At 34.7% G+C, this 22581-nt stretch overlaps 1 protein-coding gene across 12 annotated transcripts in view; it reads right to left on the reverse strand.

Moving 5' to 3' along the window:
- KLF12 (Kruppel like factor 12) overlaps nucleotides 1-22581 on the reverse strand; it is a 591277-nt gene that overhangs the window by 149744 nt on the left and 418952 nt on the right. The gene's annotated exons all lie outside the window — the stretch shown is intronic.

The raw sequence follows: 22581 nt of genomic DNA on the forward strand, positions 1-22581 counted from the left end.
TCCCATACCATTTTCATGAACAGCACTGAAAAGGGGCACAATTGCTGAATTATTAAATATTAAATATTTTCTAACAGTTGGGTTATGTTTTAACTTAGTGACATTTTTTTTTTTCTCAAAATAATGTACGCAACTGCTACAACAAACATTTTAGGAAATAATTGTAGAAAAAACTTACTCTGGAAGTTTTAAATTGTTTATGAAAATTTATTTAAAGATAATTTTGTACATGTTCATTTTTAATCTTTTTAGTTTTAATGAGCAAATTTTAAATAATAATAATAATAAATTCAAGATTCTACCCAAACTAATGGACTCAGTATTTTATTATTGGACATGAATATAATTTATCATTATACTTATTCACTCATAAATTCAACAAGTGTTCATTGAATACCCACCTCCAAGGCCATTTTAAAATGGCCTAACAATTCTATTAGCATGTGTCATGCTAGCCTTACCAGAGAAAATTAGACTGTGACGAGATTATTTGGGTTATATCTAATTTGGCCAGGCTAACATAGGCACTGATGTTCTATTGTATGAAGACCAAAAACTGTTTTTCAGCTTCATTATGGTATCAGAACAACAATGTCTAAAATTATATTAAATTGGTTCATTTCATTCTCTGTTTAATAAAAGATCTTGGTTTTCTATTCCCCCCCTAAAATCTGAGCATACACTTAAAGGAACAAAACATGTTTCTTAAAACCTTTCTTTATAGAATATAAATTATAGCTCCATTCAAAACATACAATAGGCAGTAGTGCAAGGGAATTCTATTCAACAAGATAATAAGTCAACAATGGTACCAGATCAACTAAAAAGGGAAATGGGTTGATGTTTTACTGTTTTCTTGTTTCTAAGCTAAGATGGTTACTTACCCACAAAAAAAGAAGAGAATTAGAAAATATAAAAATAAACCATCCAAAATATCTACTGCATGAAATTCTCAGTGCCAAGATTTCATTCTGTGTGTTGAAACTGAGAAACAACTCTTTAAATCTCAGACATTAAGAAACAAAAATCCCCCACAAATACCATAAACTGAGCTACTTTTAAAAAAGCTATTAACATTATCTACTCTTTTAACTAGAACAGTATTTCAGTTGATTCCCAGCATTATCATTTAATTCCTTTTTAGAATATAAGACATTCTTATTAGTATGTTATACCCACACAGAAATTCTTTATTGAGGCTGCCTTCATAAAATATCCCAAATGGTTTGTCATTAAAATTATAAAATATGTCATTAAGCACATGTTATGAAACACTGTTTGACTTCAAATACAGTCTTGATTGGTTTCTCTATTCTTACTGTATTAGATACATGCAGAATTCTCAATTTTGGAAATAGTGATCATTCTATCTAGTTAGACACAAGGTCTCTACATAGGTTTACAAAACCAGGGCTGAGGTGTAAGTCGTCATCACTGTAGAAACATTTCATAATGTAAACAAAAGACTACTTTAATGGATTATGACAATACAGGAGGTGATAAATATGGAGCTTATTTATAGAGATGGCTTATGAGACATCAAGTGTCACTGAGCTTCGCGAATAACTTTTCTAGATTATGAACAGGAGTCCACCTTTTGTACGTAGTTAATTCCTAAGAAAAATATTCATTCCTTAAGCTGTTTTATAACAACAGAAGAAGACTGTTCCTCTTATAATTCTGTTGCAAATACAAGGAAAGCTATGAAGGACCAAATATTAAGAGTCCCTAGGTGTTTTCAAATACACAAAAACTACTTAACTTAAACCAAAATACAGCTTAAACCAAAATACAGAAAATGATCACAAAAATTAGCAAGAATAAACCAAACTCTTGGACTACACACATTGTCTTTGGAACCTTGGACACATTATGTATGAATTTATAAGCATCACCATTGCAGAGCACTTCTTGGTTCCTTCTTCATCTGCAGCAGGTGAAATGCAGCCAGTATGAACCCAAACAATGCCTCATCAGTATAAAGAGAACAACATCTTTATTGTACCATTTACCTGTTTACAGTAGTGACATAATATTATATCCTCACAGCCCATATGTATCTCTTCTACTGGGATGTGGCAGGTAAAGCCACACTGTAGTTTCTGGCTACACATACATATATGGAAGCTAGCAATACTACCTAAATACGGTTTTAAAACATCTATGGCATACTTTTGCTCCTGTTTTAGGAAAGAGAAGAGACCTGAAAGACTGATCCTGAAATCATCATTTGGAATTCATTTTCTTACTTTCAGAAAGGTGAAAATTGAAATGCACTGATTCTGAGGTAAGAATCCATAAATACATAGCTGCAGTGAGGTGATGGGAACAGAGCAGAGAGCCAAAAGTGACAATGAAAGCTCTGAGAGACCAAGTAACACACCAAAAGAGAAGTACTTGGAGCAGCTAGAAATTATATAAAAGGACTACAAAAACACATGAGACATATTGTGGGTTTAGCTCCAGACCATGGCAATAAAGTGAATGTTGCAATAGAGCATGACAAGTGAATTTTTTCCAGCATACAACAGTTATATTTCCACTTCAACTGTAGTCTATCAAGTGTACAATAACATTGTGTCTAAAAAAACAAGGTACATACCTTAATTTAAAAATACTTTATTGATTTAAAAAAAATGCTAACCTTCACTTCTAATTCTAGTTCTCTTGCTATTTTCACATCTGCAGTTACTTCATCCACTGAAGTCTTGAGCCTCTCAAAATCAACTATGAGAACTCAATCAACTTTCTCCAAACTCCTGTAAATGTGGATATTTTGGCCTCTTCCCATGAATTGCAAATGCTGTTAATGGCAACTAGAATGGTGAATCCTTTCCAGAAGGTTTTCAATTTATTTAGCCTGGATCCATCAGAGGAATCACTGTTCATGGCAGGTGCAGCCTTGCAAAATATATTTCTTAAATAATAAGATTTGAAAGTTGAAATGACTCCTTGATCCATGGGCTGCAGAACAGATGTTGTATTAGCAGGCATGAAAATAACATTAATCTCTTTACACATCTCCATCAGAGCTCTCTGGCAACCAGGTGCACTGTCTATGAGCAGTCATATTGCGAAAGGAATATTTTTCTGATTACTAGATCTCAACAGTGGGCTTAAAAGATTTAGTAAGGCATGCTGTACACAGAGATGTTGTCACCTAGGCTTTGTTGTTGCATTTATGGAGCACAGACAGACCAGGTTTAGCATAATTCCCAAGGGCCTTGGGATTTCTGGAATGGTCAATGAGCACTGGCTTCCAACTTAAAGTTACCAGCTACACTGGCCCCTATAAAGAGCATCAGCCTGTTCTTTGAAGCTTTGACTTCTCCTCTCTAGCTATGAAAGTCCCAGATGCCATCTTCTTCCAACAGAAGGTTTAGACTATGTGGAAAATCTGTTGTTTGGGGTAGCTACCTTCATTAATGATCTTAGCCAGATCTTCTGGATAACTTGCTGCAGCTTCTACATTGCCACTTACTGCTTTACTTTGCACTTTTATGTTATGGAGATGGCTTCTTTCCTTATGCCCCATGAACCAATCCAGCTTCAGATTTTCTTCTCTAGCTTCCTTACCTCTTTCAAATTCATTGAATTTTTATAAAATTCAAGAGTTAGTGCATTGCTCTGGATTAAACTTTGGCTTAAGGTAATGTTGTGACTGGTTTGATCTTTTTTTTTTTATTTTTATTTTTTTTTATTTTTTTAAAGATTTTATTTATTTATTCATGATAGTCACAGAGAGAGAGAGAGGGGCAGAGACACAGGCAGAGAGAGAAGCAGGCTCCATGCATCGGAAGCCCGACGTGGGATTCGATCCCGGGTCTCCAGGATCGCGCCCTGGGCCAAAGGCAGGCGCCAAACCGCTGCGCCACCCAGGGATCCCTGGTTTGATCTTCTATCAAGACCACTAAAGCTTTCTCCATATCAGCAATGAGGCTGTTTCACTTTCCTACCATTCATGCATTTACCAGATAACACTTTTAATTTTCTTCAAGAACTTTTCCTTTGCATTCACAACTTGGCTATTTGGTACAAGAGGCCTAGCTTTCAACCTGTCTCAGCTTTTTTTTTTTTTAATGTTTTAATTCATGAGAGACAGAGAGAGAGAGAAAGGCAGAGACACAGGCAGAGGGAGAAGCAGGCTCCATGCAGGGAGCCTGATATAGGACTTGATCCTGGGTCTCCAGGATCAGGCCCTAAGCTGAAGGCAGCACTAAACCGCTGAGCCACCGGGGCTGTCCCTGTCTCAGCTTTTAACAAGCTTCTTTCACTAAGCTTACCTATTTCTAGCTGCTGACTTACAGTGAGAGACATACGCCTCTTTCTTTCACTTGAACATGCAGAGGTCACTATAGCGTTATTAATATTGGCCTAATTCCAATACTGTTGTGATTCAGGGACTAGAGAGGCCCAAAGAAAGGGAGAGAGATGGGGAATAATTGATGGGTGGAGGAGTCAGAAGACACACAAACTTTATTAAGTATGCTGTTCTACACAGGTGCAGTTCGTGGGGCCCTCAAAAACAGTTACAACAGTAACATTAAAGATCACTGATCTCAGATCACCAAAGAAATATAATAATAATGAAAAGTTTTAAATGCTAAGTGAACCAATGCTGTGGGAGAAGTGGCACCAATAGACTTGCTTAGATGCAGATCTGCCACAAACCTTGATTGGTTCAAAAAACAAAACAAAAAAGCAGAATCTGTGAAGTGCAGTAAAGCAAAACACGATGAAATGAGGAATGCCTGTACAAGTATTTGTGAAAGTGAGAGACGATACGGTATGTTCCCAGGAAACAAATAAGGAGTAGGAATGCTGAATAAATTAGGAATAAAGAAGTTATAAGCACCGTGAGGAAGAGAAATTTCTTTTAAACAAACAAAACCAAGAAAGGATTCCATGCCAAAATTTTACACTTGAGTATTAACCACTTGATTTTTGAGTCAACTAAGTGCTCCTTTTGTTGTCTGTTTAAAGCCCACCAAAATTTTTGTCTGGGAATGGTGATGTTAGCTGAATTTTGCTGTTGATGTCCTAGTGTGCAAATGATCAAATACTTAATATATTCAATATATTGAATATAAAAAGAAACAACATGCGTTCTAAAGGCATGAAGATTTTAAATAAATACTGGATTTCTGTCAAAGGGAATGTGAATAATTTCATAAAAGATCTCAACTGATTTAACATTAAAATAATACATCAGTAAACATGTTATCAAAAATAGTCTTGATTTTTCTTTTTTTTTTTCTGTATTAGATATATCTGGAATTCTAATTCTAAAATAGTGACTATTTCCAGCCAAATTTTTCTCCTCCTACATATATCTGTATATCTAGTTAGACACAAAATTCCCACATAGGTTTACAAACCAAGGGCTGAGGTGTAATTCATCACTGTAGAAACATTTCATAATGTAAATGGTTACATACACACAATCTTTCAAAAGGATTATATATTACTCCTTGAAAGTATAATATAATTTTTGAAATAAAATATCTTAACAAATCACTGTATAAATACCTATCAATTGCAACAAAATAAATGTAATATACTTAATAAAAGTTTATATATGAAAATCTAAAAATAAATACAAAGAGGATTATACTGTCACATATTATTTGCTTCAAAAGTCTGAAAGCCAGTTTTAATCATAATAGTCCACTCAATAAAATATTACGCATAATATTCTAATGAACATATTCCTTTCAGTGATCTGGGGATTCCATATGAGCTTTTTTAATAAGATAATCTTTTTCCTCAATAAACATTTTAAAATGTAATTTTAACTTTAGGCATTTTGTTGAGTGAATATAAAAATGAATCTAAAACCTCCTACATATTAGTATCCATAGTATTAGATGTGTTTCCTATAATTGGCCATTATCATCAGCTGAATCTTATTATGGTCTGGCAAAAACTAAAAAGTGCTTTTAATATTGGTCATGTCTTTAAACTCTTGGTAATCCTAAAAAGAGAGAAAAAAATGTCTGGACACAATCTCATCTTTGGAAAGCCCACCAGAGACTCTTATGCGTAGTCATAGTTGAGGACCCTGGTAAGTGTTATCCAAGATTTACATGCAGTCTGTTCCGTCTTTAATGGCACCAGGAATTTTTAGAGAAGCAGAGCATTTACACACACAAACAGACTATCCATTTATCTATCCACTCATCTACTCACCCAGCCAGCTGGTATTTAAATGCATTACATTTAATTTTATCTTTATAAACTTGTTGAGAAATAATCTCATGGTACTTTCTAGAAAAGTTTATAAAGTGACCTAACATTTCATAGCTTTCATAGCTCGTGGTTTAGGGTAACCTTTGCTTTCTAAGTGTGTAGTGTGATTATTATAGAAAGAAAATTTGATTTGGACACAGAAGAATTCATGACTTACCCTGTCACTTACTAGCTGTGCCATCTTGGTATCATCATTAAAATTCTCTAGGTATGAATTTATCTACCTACAAAAGAGTAATATAATTCCATACTCATACAGTTTTTTTACAGATTGTATTAAGGGCATTAAGTGCTTTAAAGTAACACTGATTAGTATGGGATAGAAGCAAATGAGCTCCCTCTCTTAGAACTAAAAATTTCAGAGGCACTGAGGTGGCTCAGTCAGTTGAGCATCTGACTCTTGATTTCAGCTCAGGTCATGATCTCAGGGCTACAGGATCAAGCCCTGAGATGCTTAGGCAGGGAGTCTACTTCTCTTTCTCTCTCCCTCTTCCCCTCCCCACAGCTCTATCTCTAAAATAAATAAATAAATCTTAAAAAAAAAAAAAAAAGAACTAAAAATTCCAACACTGTGCATAAGGTATTCTGATGCAGGATTGCATAAATACAGTCACTGTACTATATAGGTGCAGTGTTTGCTAATGAACCGAACAGATAACATATATGCTACAAAAGTAGCTAAACAAGTCAAAATATTACAAGATTATTAGGGTCCACATGATTGTAAAAAAAATATCTCTTAAAATACAGAAGACAGTCATTGGATACTGTTTTGTTTGTTTGTTTTGCTTAACTAGATTGACCCATAGGATGATCTGTAAAATGGAATACATTTTAATCAATTGGTTTGATTTCTTAATTCCACAATATAAATAACATACATCAATCCATAGTTCAGTTTGCAGCCATTATGACAATATATAATTACATTAATTATTTTGAGATATTGACCATTCTTTGTCAGTCTTATCATGGGATAAAACAGGAGAGCATTATTTGTTTCTTGTGTGTCAAAGTAAAGTTAGCTTATGTAAGTTTCACTGTCTAACTTGGTGATTAATTGAACATATATTTTTTATGGAAAGTGCTTAAGGAAATGTACTGTGCACTTCATGTAAAAAAGGAAATAAACTATATCTATGATTCTATATCCTTGATCATTGAAGCTTTTAAGTTATATATCACTAGTTTATATGCAAGTACATTTAATTAATAAGCTAAATTCTTTTTTTTTTTTTTTTTTTACACAAAGCACACAGTACGTGCATGTCATACTTTTTGTGCCTTGGTTTCCCCCATAAGTAAATGAAATTTGAGAGTTATGAGCACCATGCTGAAAGCAAACAAGCTATAACTCTGGCCATTTTGCTCTAAGTATAAAAGTGACCAAACAACCACTTGTGAACAACAGAACATGCACTGTACTTTCTTCTCTAATTGTTCTATTTTACTAAAAAGGAAAGCCTAGTTTCCAAGATTTGTCTTACACGTGTCCTTTTGGTCATCATTTGTCTTGCTTTAAGCCCAATGATCTTCCTGTCTTACCCACATGTTTAAGGATAAACTCTTTAAACACAGACACTGTAAAAGCATGTATGTTTTAAGATTCATTTAAAGAGAGAGAGCACGTGCATTTGCCACCAAGTGGGGATGGAGAGGGGCAGAAGGAGAAGAGAGAGAAACTCAAGCAGATTCTCCAATGAGGGCAAAGCCCAAGGTGGGGCTTGAACCCATGACCCTGAGATCATGACCTGAGCTGAAATCAAGAGTCTGACTGATGCTTAACCATCTGAGCCACCCAAGTGCTCCAAAGTGTGTACTTATAAAATAAAATTTTAAAAATTAAAGCAAAGTATACTGAAGAAAAGGAGAGATAAACTGTCATTCCTCTAATGTACAGGTGAGAGAATAAAAGGGAACAAGTAGAAATGACAATCTGGACCTTGGCTAGAACAAGTAGGACCATGACAATCTGGACCTTGGCTTGCAAAAGTATTAAAATAAGCTATCCACTGTATGCGAGGGGAAGATATGTGAATGAACATTGAATTCAACTGGGTTATCTCAATATCTCAAGTGTTAGTTTAAGAAATGATCGATTCCTTAAGAAAATTCAGAACATACACATAACGGACTGTGTGCTTTGACACTTACATTTTTGTGCTTTCACATTTGAATTGGAAAGGATAGCCTTTTTTCCTTCTTCAAAATTTTATTTACATTCCAGTTAGTTAACATACAGTGTGATACTGGTTTCAGGAGTAGAATTTAGTGATTTGTCACTTACATCTAACACCCAGTGCTCATCATCACAAGTGCCCTCCTTAATACCTGTCACTTAGGAATTGGGAGCCTTTAAAAAAGGGTTCAATACACACTTAAATTTATCCCAAATTTTCCTTATTTCCTAGTTGTCAAGCTCTTCTATGACCTATTTATTTCCCAGGACTTTCATATTATTTATTCAAAGCAATCAGAATCTATGTTAACAGGATCACAAATCTGAAACTCTGGTTTGGTGTGTGTGTGCTGTGAAGTTGGGGTAGGATGCAGTAGAGAGGGCTCTCCTCCTATACAGTGGTGAAGGATAGAGGGGATTCAGTTAACTTTTTTTTTTTTTTTTTTTTAATAGCACACAATGAAATGAAGCAATGAAAAGGCTGACAGAAATGTTTGGACATGAACATAATGTGTTACATATTATATGTAAACATACAAGTATTTAGCAAATAAATAATATTTTATCACATAACAATCAGTGAATCCTCACTACATTTGCTAGATTCGAATATTGTGAAGATATTAAGCCACTTAAAATCTTATTTACCTGGCCAAATGATACAAAGAAAGAGTGTCACTAAAACAAATGTCAAACAGACGTGTAGGAAGTCAGTTTTGTTCCTTATATTCTTTACAACTGCTGTCACACTGGAGCATGCAAAGATGTCTTAAAAAAATTGTATGGTTCCAACTATATGTCACTTTGGAAAAGATAAAACTATAGAGACAGTAAAAAGATCAGTGGTTGCCAGGAGCTTGGAGGTGGAGGGTAAGAGGAAGAGGAACAAATTAAGTGAAACACAGAGGATGTTCAGGGCAGTGAAACTCTTCTATATGCTACTGCAGTGGTGAATGAATACATGTCACCATGCATTTGTCAAAGCCCACAGAACTGTACAGCACAAAGAGTGAACAACCTTAACGCAATTAATACTAATGTACCGATATAGGTTAATCACATCATTCAGGGTAACCAATGTGCTGCACTAATGCAGGACTTTAATAGTAGGGGAAACTGCATAGGGGTGGGACTGAGGTGGGCACATGGAATGTTTGTGTATAATCTGCCAAATTTTTCTGTAAATTAAATTTGTACTAAAAAAATAAATCCCACTAATTATTTTTGGGAAACTAAATTCAATATTAATGCTGTAGATGAGATCCAATTTTGTCTATTATTTTGTTTATCATTCTTCATAAAAGTTAATAAGGCAAAACTATTATCACAACATTTGTGGATTAAAAAAAAGAGCTAGTTGTTTTCCACCTTATGATCAGAATCTTTTTTGTTATTTTGGTTTTAAATTATTATTATTCAGTGACTAATTTAAAATATCAAAGTTTCATATTCACAATACCTTAAAGGGAAACATGTTACAGACTTAGGAGGAAAAAGAATTCATTTGAATCTTCATCCTAGACCAGAGACTCACACAAGGTACTGAGGCAAATGTCCCTGTGCTCATTAAAGAGTTTAAAATATGCACTAATGTTTCCTATTCTCAAAGAGATTAATTGTCTCTGCTACCAGATGGACCTTGCTTTTGATTTCACAAAATATTCACCACAGTTATTTTTATAATGGTATCTCACAGTGGTGGAATATACCAAATTTGGGAGACAAGAAAACTTGACCCAAAGAAGATGAGATAGCCAGATACATCTGGAAACCCTAACACATTACAAACGTATAAAGCAATAATGCAATCTTTTTATGTAAAAGGAGGTATATTTACAAAATGTACATCTTACTTTCTGGATTTCTACAGCAATCAAATAGCCAAGAAGAACCTCTATAAGATTCTCTTCTTAGAGAAAATGCCTTTAGAGAGATATCATCAACCAGGCCAAAACAAGACTAATGGCAAAAACAACAAAAATCTACCTTTTCCCACCTATCCCTGGAATCAGAGGCAGCTGCAATGGAAAAATGGTGCAAGTAGAAAGGTAATAGGGTTTAAATGCCCCAGAACTTATTCATGATTTACTTCTATCTCAGTTCACTACAAAGTCACTAAAATGGCTTCTACGCAAACCAACACCTTTAGCTCATCTTTTGGCTTCCTATTAAATGAGGCATAGATGCACGCAGGTCTAAGGATCTGAAAGGATGAAAGTGGTCCCCCACTTAACTGCAATCGCCGCAAGGCACACACAGGTGTACATAATTCACACGTGTGCATGGAGAATGGCATGTACATCCAGCCCCTGTTGATCACACATACTGGGAAAAGCCTATGAGGAAAAGGTGAGAAGTGGCAGGGTGGGGCCCCAGAGACAGAGGCAGGAACAGGAAGGCAGGAAGGACAATTCATGTGTGTGAAGAAAGAGAAAGCAACCCCAAACTCCCCGCTAATCAGGAGATACTTATAATGACAGGGAACATCTTAGCTCAGTATTGGCTGGGACACTTATAAGATATAAGGATTTTTTAAAAAATGTTAATAGTAATGCTGTCAAGGGTGTAGCAAAACAGACATTTTATTATGCTGCAGACTAGCAGTAATTGGGTACACATTTTCAGGAATGCTGTTGAACTATGTGTGAAGAATCTTAAAATACCTTAAAGTAAATAACATTTTTAAGAATCTAGGGCATTGCTGTCTCCCTCTCTTTTTCCCTACCCCCCCATACATATGCATGTACACACATACACACATACACCTCTCCCAAGCTGAGAGAGAGAGATCTTATATTCAGGATCTATTCAAAGTTTACCCCTAATTACTGTATTTTGAAAAACAGAATAATGTTTGGAATCAAAATTTTCAATCAACACCAGTGTTGGCTTTCAGAAATCACCAGAGAGAATATGCTTTAAAACGGGTGGGTGAGGGGGCAGTCAAGGAAACTTAACAGTCAGGATTCCTGGGGAATGTGAATGTGGAATCACCTCACAATTTCAAGTGCTGGCACTGTAGAGCAGCTTTCGAAAGATGGCTGTTCTATTAGGAAGATGAGATGTACACCAACCATCCCAATTTCATACAAATAAGTACCTCTGACGGCTTTGGAGAAAAACCTCAGAGGCAGCCATTGATGTAAACAGTGCTGTACCTCAAGCCATTGAGGTGACGTGTTTGAGAAAATGACAGCTTAAAAACTGGCAGCATTGATGTTAACCTTGAATGTGAAGATACTGAATAAAATCATGTAAAATTGGGGAGTCTGGAAAAATTGAGTATTTTAAAATGTATATATTAGTTCATATAAAGTATGGCTTGTTTTATAACTAATTTAATGCATTAAAATATTTTAGCTGCTAAAGTTAAACTACTTATGAGTTTATATACTCAAGTTGGTTCCTCCTGGGGGAACAGGGGATAACTTAATGCAGGAAATTGTATTTAGACAAAGACAGCATTTGGGGATTTTTGGCAAAGAAATAAACACAAGTACTCATTTTTGTCTTATTTATAGGAATAGACATTAAAAACAACAAAGTGGGCATAAAAACAGAAGAAAGTTTGGAACAATGGCTTTAGCCCCAGCTATAAACTGAATCAGCCATGCAACATTTCACAGGTAAAAGATGCAGCAAGTCCAGGACGCGGTGCAGGTGCCAGCAGTTTAAAAAGCATCACACGCGAATATAATGATGAGCCAGGTTTGAAAAACAATATTCAATGACATGGAAAATACTATCTCTATAATTTTAAGCTAAAAAATGTTATAATATCAAACTGCAAAGAATGAGTTTAATTTTGTCTCCTCCACCAACATTTTTATTTACACATGAAAATAAGGAAAAGGCTAGAACTTACTGCAGAAAGGCTAATAATGGTTTCTACATTTGGAAATTTGTGGGCAGTCTAGATTTCCTTTTTTTAATCTAAGTTTTTCTTTATTTTCTACAGTGAACCTGTGCTACTTTTAAGATAAAAAGAACTGTTACGTTTCAGGAAGATACACAAGAGGAGTGTACGAAATATATTTTCAGGAAAAAAAAGGGGGGGAACAGAGGTATTTCTAATTTTTAATCTGGCTTTCCCTAGATTCTTGAGCCATACTGTTGTTAGAAGAAAATAACAAATTCTATTGAAATCCCAATCTGCCAAGGGCATTACTCCCATCAGGTTTAGAGAATGGCACAGCTACTTTACAGAAATTAATGTCTCTACCTCCATAACCATGTCTCTACCTGGGTAACTGGAATGGAAGTAAAGAGCTAAATACAATCAGTAACTAGATGTATGTAACTGCAGTAACCCCAGTGCGTTCAAACTATGGATTCCTCTGGGAATCCCAAACTGCTGCGCTACAGTTTCCCGGGAAAACATTTTCTACTTGAGAAATTACTGAAAACAATTATGTACCAATGTGTGGGAACTACAAAGCTTTTTATCTTTTTGATGAAAAGCTTTCACTCAATCAATATGTATTTAGTGAACATTAGTATATAATCAGCACTGCACTCTGAGTGAGATATGTAAGGAAGATATGTAAGGAAGCCAGATATGTATCTGAGTGAGATATGTAAGGTGAGATTTTACCACCTGCCCTGAAAGAACCCACTCCCCCAACCCCAACCTCAAAGTTTTAATGAAAGTTTCATCCCTTTTTAGTGAACCGCATTCAGAAAACATGAAATGTATATGCAGGGGGAATATTTCAACATTGTGCTTTAAAAAAAAAAGAGGTTATTAAAAGTGAATCCAAGGGGCAGCCCGGTAGTAGTTTAGTGCCGCCTTCAGCCCAAGGCCTGATCCTGGAGACCCGGGATCGAGTCCCACGTCGGGCTCCCTGCACGGAGCCTGCTTCTCCCCTCTGCCTATGTCTCTGCCTCTCTCATGAATAAATAAATAAAATCTTAAAAAAAAAAAAAGTGAATCCGAGGAAACACTTGCTCTTTAAATCAACTTCTGCAGAGTGTATACACAAAACGTAACATAGTTCTTTTTATTTTAAAAGTAGCACAGGTTCACTGTAGAAAATAAGAAAAACTTAGATAAAAAAAAGAAAAAAAGGAAATCTAGACTGCCCACAAATTTACCAAATGGAGAAACGATTATTAACATTTCTGCGGTAAGCTGTCTAGCCTTTCCCTTATTTTCATCATGTATAAATAAAAATGTTGGTGGAAGAGACAAAATTAAGCTTATTCTTTGCAATTTGATATCATAACATTTTTTAGCTTAAGTACACATTCAGAGGAATATTATAGAGACCTTGTAACCATAAGTTAAACCTAATTAAGTTAAAATAATTACTAAAAATGCAGAAAAATAAACACAAAATATTTAGTACAACATAATCTAGCAGAGTTTTCTCTTTCATTTCTATAAATGAAGAAATACAGTTTCACAGAAGTTGAAAGAATCGTCTAAGGCCATGACATTATATGGACCTATGATCTAAACCCACAAGTAGGGTGCCTGGGTGGCTCAGTCAGTTAAGCGTCTGCCTTCAGCCCAGGTCATGCTCCTGGAGTTCCGGGATGGAGACCCGTATCGGGCTCCCTGCTCGGCCAGGGGTCTGCTTCTCCCTGTCTTTCCACCACTGCCCTCCTTCCCCACTCATGTTCTCTCTCTCTCTCTTGCTTGCTCACTCTCTCTCAAATAAATAAATAAAATCTTAAAAAACAAAAAACCCAAAAGTAATTCCTAAGGTTAAATTACCTCCCCAATGCTGTTCTTTTCAGCCCTGAAACAGGAAGGGAGAGAGCGAGCTTGTGTCTTTGAGAGATTTTCTAATGCAGTTCATGTAAAATCAGTATATGGCAAAATCCTACTGAAGAAAGTATCAAAATGAGCACTGCTTGAATACCTGTCTAGTAGGCATTTGCTCAGTTTCCCTACATCCTTGGCACATAACAAACTTAATGACATGAGGCAGGTGTCAGTGACCCACATCATAGGGTTTATTTCTTATTTAGTTCCTGTTGGTTTTCACAGTGAGCCTTAGAGTAACAGTTACTAGAAAAATCATTCTTAAGAATAGCATTCCATATTTTGTGCCTTGGCCACACTGTATGTTATAGAAGTTTGAAAGAAATGAGAAAAGATGGTGGAATAAAATGGAAAAACCAAAAGGCTTACAAGATTACGTAGTACAATTAGAAATGGAAGTGGCTAAATCAGCTCACCATCCACTGAATTTCTCTTGTTCCTTTTCTTTAAAGCCCAACACTCAGAAATTAAAAAAAAAAAAAAAACCACTATTTTATTTTTGACCAATGATGCACATCTGATAAAAAGCAGTGTAATAAAGTATAACTTTTGTAAATAGAACCATAATAAGTGAGAGGCAGTGGGGTTTTATAAAAGGCACACTTGCCAGGGCTTAAGTTCTATTTTATGAGACCAGTGCACTTGTTATCTCTCCTCCTTTAATTTCTAATTAAAATGCCTCTGATTATATTTTTTGCATACTTCCTCAGTCTCTCACCTCCTCCAGCCCTGATTCCGCCTGTCCTGAACAAGGTCCTGCCCTCTGTCTTCCAAGCACTCTGAGCTTCACGTGTCCTCTCACAAGCCTGTGTGCCCATGAAGACACCATTGCTTCTAGTTCTTTTACGGCCCTGAATTTATCACAGTCGCTGGTCCACAGTAAGCTCTTAATTAAAGCTCATTAGTAAAGCTCCAGTTGCTCTCTAAAGCCCTTATTAACTCTAAAATTGAATAAATCTATGAAATTACCCCATGTCTAAAACTTAACAAACAGTAAATACATTAACTTAATTATAACGTATATACAAATATTAGAGGTGAACATTTCCATTGGCTCATTCCTTCATTTAAAAAGAATTTAATTTATTAATTGCCATTTTATTAATTCCTCTCACTACAGAACTTGAAGAGACTAGTTTCAAGATATCACAAAGTAATATTTAAAAGAAGGGGGGATTCCCCAAGTGGCTCAGCAGTTTACTGCCTGCCTTCAGCTCAGGGTGTGACCCAGAGTCCTGGGATCGAGTCCCATGTCGGGCTCCCTGCATGGAGCCTGCTTCTCCCTCTTCCTGTGTCTCTGCCTCGCTCTCTGTGTCTCTCATGAATAAATAAAATCTTAAAAAAAATAAAAAATAAAAAATTAATAAAAAGAAGGGATTAAAGACGCACTCTTCTAGTGGACCTAAAATCCAATAATGCCTGAGTCTCGCTTTTTGTTTTTATTAATTTGAAGTACATTACTTTCAGGGCTTTTGTTTTTGACAACTAGAAAATGTACACATAGAAATGCTACATTACCGTAACAGTTAAAAGGCAATTTCTCTCTGATTCTAAGATTTAGTTTTTGGGGGCACCTGGGTGGCTCAGATTATGATCCTGGGGGTCCTGGGATTAAGTCCTGCATCCGGCTCCCCAAGGGACCCTGCTTCTCCTTTTGCCTGTGTCTCTGCCTCTGTGTCTCTCATGAATAAATAAAATATTTTTAAAAATAAAATAAAATTTAGTTTTCAGGGCTCCTGGGATGGCTCAGTCAGTTAAGCATCTGCCTTCAGCTCAGGTCATGATGCCAGTGTCCTGGGATTGAGCCCCCTCAAATCGGCTTACTTCTAGGTGGGGAGTTTGCTTCTTCCTCTCCCTCTACCACTGCCCCACCTATGCCTGCGCTCTCATGCTCTCTCGCTCGCTCTCTCTCTGTGTCAAATAAATTTTTAAAAAATCTTAAAAAAAAAATAAAATTTAGTTTTAACGTCTGTCAAACCCCACACCAAGCTAGTTAACGATTTTGTTATGTGTTCTGTAATTAGGGAATAATACATGAAAGGGAGATTATAAATTTTATAATTAGATACAATGATAAATGTGTTATGTTTGATACAGTTAGTTTCCCATCCTGAGGTAATCAATAAAAAAATGCTACTCTAATCCCTTCGGTGGTGATGTCCTGTATCAACAACCCTGACTTGCTCCTTCCTCCCTCCAAACTCTATGACACATTGTCCATACATTTTATTCTCCTTCCCTTCCTCTTCTTCCCAGATGTGCTGACTGTACTCAGTTCCTTACATTAATCTTCTAAAACTAGAACTTTTGCCTCCCTCCATTCCATCTTCTCCAATTTCATCTATGTATCTGACACCCAGTATTACACTAAAGGAGTAGTTCTTAACCAGGAGAACTGGGTCCCCTGGGGGATCCTGAGCAATGAATATCTGAAGACACCTCTGACGATCACAATAGAGGGCAAAGGTGACAGGACAGATCACAGCAAAGACAAAAGATCAGGAGTGACCAGCTTGAGAGACCCTACGCTCAGCAATCATCTCTTTCCAATCACTTTTCTTCCTTCTCATATTCTGTTTTTTCCTTTTTTTTTTCTCCTTTGCATTTTTTTGTTTTCTTTTTTTTCCTCCTCAAATTCCTCCCTATGTTAATCGGGTAAACGCATCTGTACAGTCCAAACATTGGTATGTGCATCTCTGTGGGTGTGGTTTATGTGTTGGTATGAATGCTGGTTAGCACAGACACATTCCCATGACTTCCTGGCATGCAGGACACTTAAAAATCATGGGAGTGTGTAAGTGTGTAGTGAGCATCTACATAAATATTAATTTGAGGAGTTTATGATCTATATATTAGATGTGTGTATATGTGTTGAGTTCTTATGTCTTCTTTTTTAAGTATTTAATATTGTATTGCTTTCATACTTGTGCTTCAGTAAAGAGGAGAATACAGCCGTATTTGTATTCATAAAAGTCAAAGGGGCCTGGGGTTGAGTCAGAGACCTGAAGTCACAAGTGCAACTGGTGGTCCCAACTCCATTAAGCGTCTATCTTTCCAGGAAGGCTTCTGGGTATCAACCAAAGGATGGCTCCTGCCACCTAAATCTAAGCCTCAGGTCTGAATCACCTTCACCACATATAAAGGTGTAGAGTCATGTACATTTAAGACAGACGTGTATATAGCCATTATGGTGTATTCATTTAATCCTCAACATCCCAATATAGGAAATTATATTAATCAATTTTACAGAAGGGAAACAGAACCTGAGAAAGGTTAAGAAATGTGCCAATGGCTCTATAGATGGTAAGTGGTAACGTCAAGACAATTTTTAGCGATCTCTGACCACAAAATCCCTGGCCTCAATTATAATACAATACTCATGTCCATGACTGATTTTATAACATCTGCCTTCAGTAGATTAGGAAAGGTTGAAAACACTGTAATCACTCCCCTTAAAACATTTTCCTTCCATTTTGTGCAATTTAAAGACTGTATCATTTCATAAAGAAGAAAGAGTCAAAAAGGGTAAGTAAAAGCTTTCATGGACTTCATGAACACATATTAGCAGAATTATTTTTCCTTTATTAGTTTTCCTTATAACATCTGTAAGAAAATATTAACTGTATATTACTCGATTATTTATTGAATAAGAAAAAGAAAAAAAGTCAGGCACATTAATCACTTCTTTGATTCAAATGATAGAACTTTGATTTTCATGAGATAAAGTTACTCTGTGTTTTTTGGCTTTAAATGATTCCTGTCTTGAAATTCCAAATTAATTATTAAATAAATAAGTGAGCTCATATTCACATGGTTCATTTTCTTCTTAGCATCAGTACTCAGTTGCAGTAAAATAGCCAACGTTCAATTATCTACAGTCTTACAAGGGATCACAGAATAAGTAATCCCAAATGACAGATAATCCCAAAAGCATTTATGTTGGGTTTTAAATTCATTATATGATTCTAGCAGATTTACCACCATAATTATATTCTTTTTCTCAGGCTCATATTAAAATTCATTTGTATTTCTTGAGCACAAGCCAAGTGACAGCAGAAAGGAGGATCCCAGATAAATGCTGAATGACAAAAGGAAGTTGATTTGCTATTAGCATTTTTTTCCTGTAATCAACAGGAAGATAATCAAAAGCTGATCATGAAATTGTATTTCACATTTATTAAACGTCTTATATGATTAATTTTAAAAGATATATTACAATACTAGAACAGAGGGGTGAAGGGCATAGGTTATGGATTTCAGAGTTAGGTTTGTGCTCTGGTTCTGTGACCACAAACAAGTTGCTTATCTTTCTAAACTTCAGTATTTCACTTACAAATGGTGCTGATATTTGTAACTATTTGTAGCATTTGAAGGGAGTTCTGAAGATTAAATTATCGAATACACACTGCCTGACGCAAAGTTAGTTGTGGTTGTATTTTTTTGTTCTAGCTATTATCTATCTTACTCTATAAAATCTATAGTTTATATCCATCTATCTTCCATAAAATGACATGGCCTTTATTATACAATAAATTACATATAACACATTGTAGGCTCCAATGTTAAAATGTGTTCATCATCTGCTATAGCAGAAAACATCTGGAGACATATATGTATTACAACTATCAAAACTAACTAGAAAAGATTAGAGATGCACAATTTCTTGTTTTAAGCTCCATACGGCCATATATGTTTCAAAATTCAAATGTTTAGGATTTTAGGAAGGTAACAGCCCACCTCCAAGAAGGCCTGAGGTGAAGCTGCATCCTCAGACACATGAATATGTCTGCAGTAAAAGAAATAAGCATTTACATGGTCTTTTACATAAAGACTATAAGTATCTGCACACCAGTTTAGTCCAGGTTTTAATTCTAAAGGAGTTTTTTTAAGGATTAAATTTTCAGAACTTTTAAGGATTTTAGAATTATGGACAAGAGATTGTGAGACTAGAATGATACCAATAATATCAATTCTACAGTTTCATTAATATGCTACATATCACAGAATTGTAAGTGGTAAGATAATTGAAGAATAAAACAAATCCTTTTCTTGGTTTGCCTAAAATGGTCCTGGATAATTTCTTGTCAATGCAACTCTGAAGAGTACATCAGGCTTAAATAATTGCTCCTTAATTTTATAAAGGACAGAGCAGATATGCTGATTTGTAGAAAGGTGACATATAGACGACACTGTCCCTTTCCCTTGTAATTTCAATTAGGAATTCATTTCTTTCAAAGCCATACATTACCAATGAGCTGAATTATTAGATTTGAGTTTTAATAAGCTATTAATATTTTGATGCTTTCACCGGTCAATACATGAGGTAACAAATAAGTGATGATATGAAAAGGGGCTCATGGTCCTTGGTGGAGGAAGGGAACCTGACTCACATTGTGTCTTCCCACAAGTACAAATATAAATATGCCTTGAGATTAAGCAGAAAGATGACATTTTGATGTTTATTTGTAAGAGATTAAAGGAAAGGGTTTATACTGTTCACTGACACATGAATATTCTTATTATGAGTAAAGGAAAATATTATTAACTATAAACCCAATATATCCAATCAGAAGGGCTTTAAATTACAGAGAAGTTCAGAAGTTAAGTCTGACTGCCAAGGCAAGACTTGCTAAAAATTCTGTTCAACAGGATCATCAATCAACACAAAAGTCCATCATTCAGGTTGTGGTAAATCTTCTGGAATATCTGACATGAGAAGTTCACAGAGGAAAGATGGGATGTATGTGTAATACAAGTAGTATATTAAAAAAAAGATCATAAAAATAAGGATTTCAAAGAAGATGATGTTGGCAACTCTGATGCTGGTTGAGAATGACAGTTTTCAATTCAATCTAACATTAAGGAGTAATAAGAATTAACAGCTTGAAAAGCTTCACTTGCTCAAGTTCATGCAAAGGGAAACTGATAGAAAATATAGGATGATAGACATATATGATATTATAATAATTAAAAATAGGGAATAAAAGCAAAAAAGAGCAATCTATAAATAAAGCAAATTTTAGGGTCAATTTGATAGGTGAATTTTAAATATGACTTTGTGCTTATTGTTAGAATAAAAAGGTAATATGAGTAGTTCTACAGATCACATTATCTCAAAAGGGGACTGCATACATTTTTCACCAATGGTTCAAAAACATGAATTAAATTGCAGAACTTCTTCATGACGGGCTTTATGGGTAAGATCTAAAGCGATGAGATGAAAAATAATCTAAAGTAATATAGGCAAATTTATATCAGATAAAATGTGTGAAAAGAAATGGGAAAATTTAATTTCTGCTAAGGCAGAGTACTTTGTATAAGATCAACTTTTCTGGAGCGAAAGATAAAGGTAAATACATAGGTAATCTAACTGAATAATGACTATACTAATAATTATATCTTGTTTGGTTTAAAATGTAAGACAAAGAAGGAGAGGGATATAGAGAATTAAAGTGTCCCACCATCTTTGCATTGTCTAGAAACAAGCAAAAAAATCTATGGTGGACATTAACAAGTCAAAGGGACAATGCAATCTCTAGGAAAAGCCATTAAAAGTAATAAAATAATATTTATACTAAAAAGCTAGAAAGCTTAATAACAAAAGGGAAAATATACAAAAGAAAGTTTCTGGATTAATACAGAGAACATAGGGAAAGATAATAAAAATATTACAGAAAAAAGGAAGTAAAAAATATAGAGTAAGATGGTATATTTAAATGTAAAGTATCCCACATTCTAGAGTTAAGTAGTCTAGCTTTTAATGTTTTTACATATTTTTATAGTTTAAGTTTTTTAACAACCTAAAAGTGGCAAATCTTGAATGTTAGAATATAAAAGTTGAAACTAAAAGAATGACAAGAATTAGGCAAATACTAAGTCATAAAACGCTTATATAGCTCTACAAATACCAGAAAAAAAAATTGATAGTAAACTAGAGTACGTACTACAAACTAAGATGGACATCTTGTAATGACAAAATGACCTCTCCAAAAGGAATATATACAATAAGTCTCAATTTGTATCACCTAAAAAATACCCTCCAAAAGAAAAACATAAAGGAGTAAAACGAAAAATAGACAAATACATATCTAAGTGTGAGATTTTAACACATTTTTCTCAACAACTGATAAAGTAAACAAAATATGAGTAGGAATATAGAAGATTTAAAAAGAAAATATAATTAATAAACTTTTTTTTTTACTTCACCATTTTAGAACAATGTACCTAATATCTCCCCCAATAAACAGATTTTCAAAGTACTCATGAACTATTTATCAGAATCTGAACATACCATGAGATAAAAAGTAAGTCTTAACAAATTCGAAGAGTTAACATTCTTCAGCATATGTTCTCTGACAACAATGGAATTAAGCTAAATATCAACTACAAAAAAATAACTAAAAAATTCCATGGTATACCTTGAAGTCAGTCCATAGGGTTAAAATTAGAATAAAAATTAGAAAATATTTTTAATCAAGTAAGAATCAAAATAGGATATGTAAAACTGTGGGATATAATTAAAGGTGTGATTAGATGAGTATTTTTGCCCTTAAAACATGTATCAGAAAAGCAGAAAGGCTGACAATCAATGATCTAAGAATCTAAAGAAGAAAAAGAAAAGCAAATTAATTCTAAATAAAAACAAGAATAAACATAACACCAAAACTAATTACATAGAAAACAAATACGCAACAGAGGACTGCCTCAAAACCTCAAATTTGTTATTTAATAGACTAATAAATTCATAAACTCGCTGCAAAACTGATTAAAAAAGGGGAGAGATAAGTCAGTCATTAACAATGTCAGGACTGAGAAACAAGGATCTAAGCCCACACAATTAAAATAGAGAAATTGTTTATTAAGTACAGTTTACTAAAACTGATACAAGAAAGAAAAGGAAAACCTGAAGGTTCCTGTATCTATTGAAGAAATTGACTTTACTCTCTCACTAAAGAACTTCTAGGCCCAGATTTGCTTTATGAATCAATTATTTCAAACCCATTATTATGGAGTAATTAAGAAATAACCCAAATCTTACACAAAACCTTCCCAAGAATAAAAAAAGAAAGAAAACATTTCTAAATGTTTTTATGAGGCTGCCATACTTGCTATCAAAAACGGAGAAAATTCAAGAACAGGAAAAATTATAGTTTTAGAAGTCAGGAGAGTCATTATTCTTGAAACTGAACAGTGATGGAATATGAACAAGACATATAAATCCCTTTTTATCTGGGTGGCAGTTACAGGTCTGTGTTAACTTTGTAAATATTTCACAAATAGCACAATTATAATTTATGCACTTTTCTGTGTGTGTTATATGTCAAATTAAAAATAAAAGTTACCTAAAAAAAAAAAAAAGAATGAATGAGCCAACCCTTTAGCT

Source organism: Canis lupus, chromosome 22, assembly GCF_011100685.1.
Source record: "Canis lupus familiaris isolate Mischka breed German Shepherd chromosome 22, alternate assembly UU_Cfam_GSD_1.0, whole genome shotgun sequence".
In the NCBI taxonomy this organism is placed as follows: domain Eukaryota; kingdom Metazoa; phylum Chordata; class Mammalia; order Carnivora; family Canidae; genus Canis; species Canis lupus.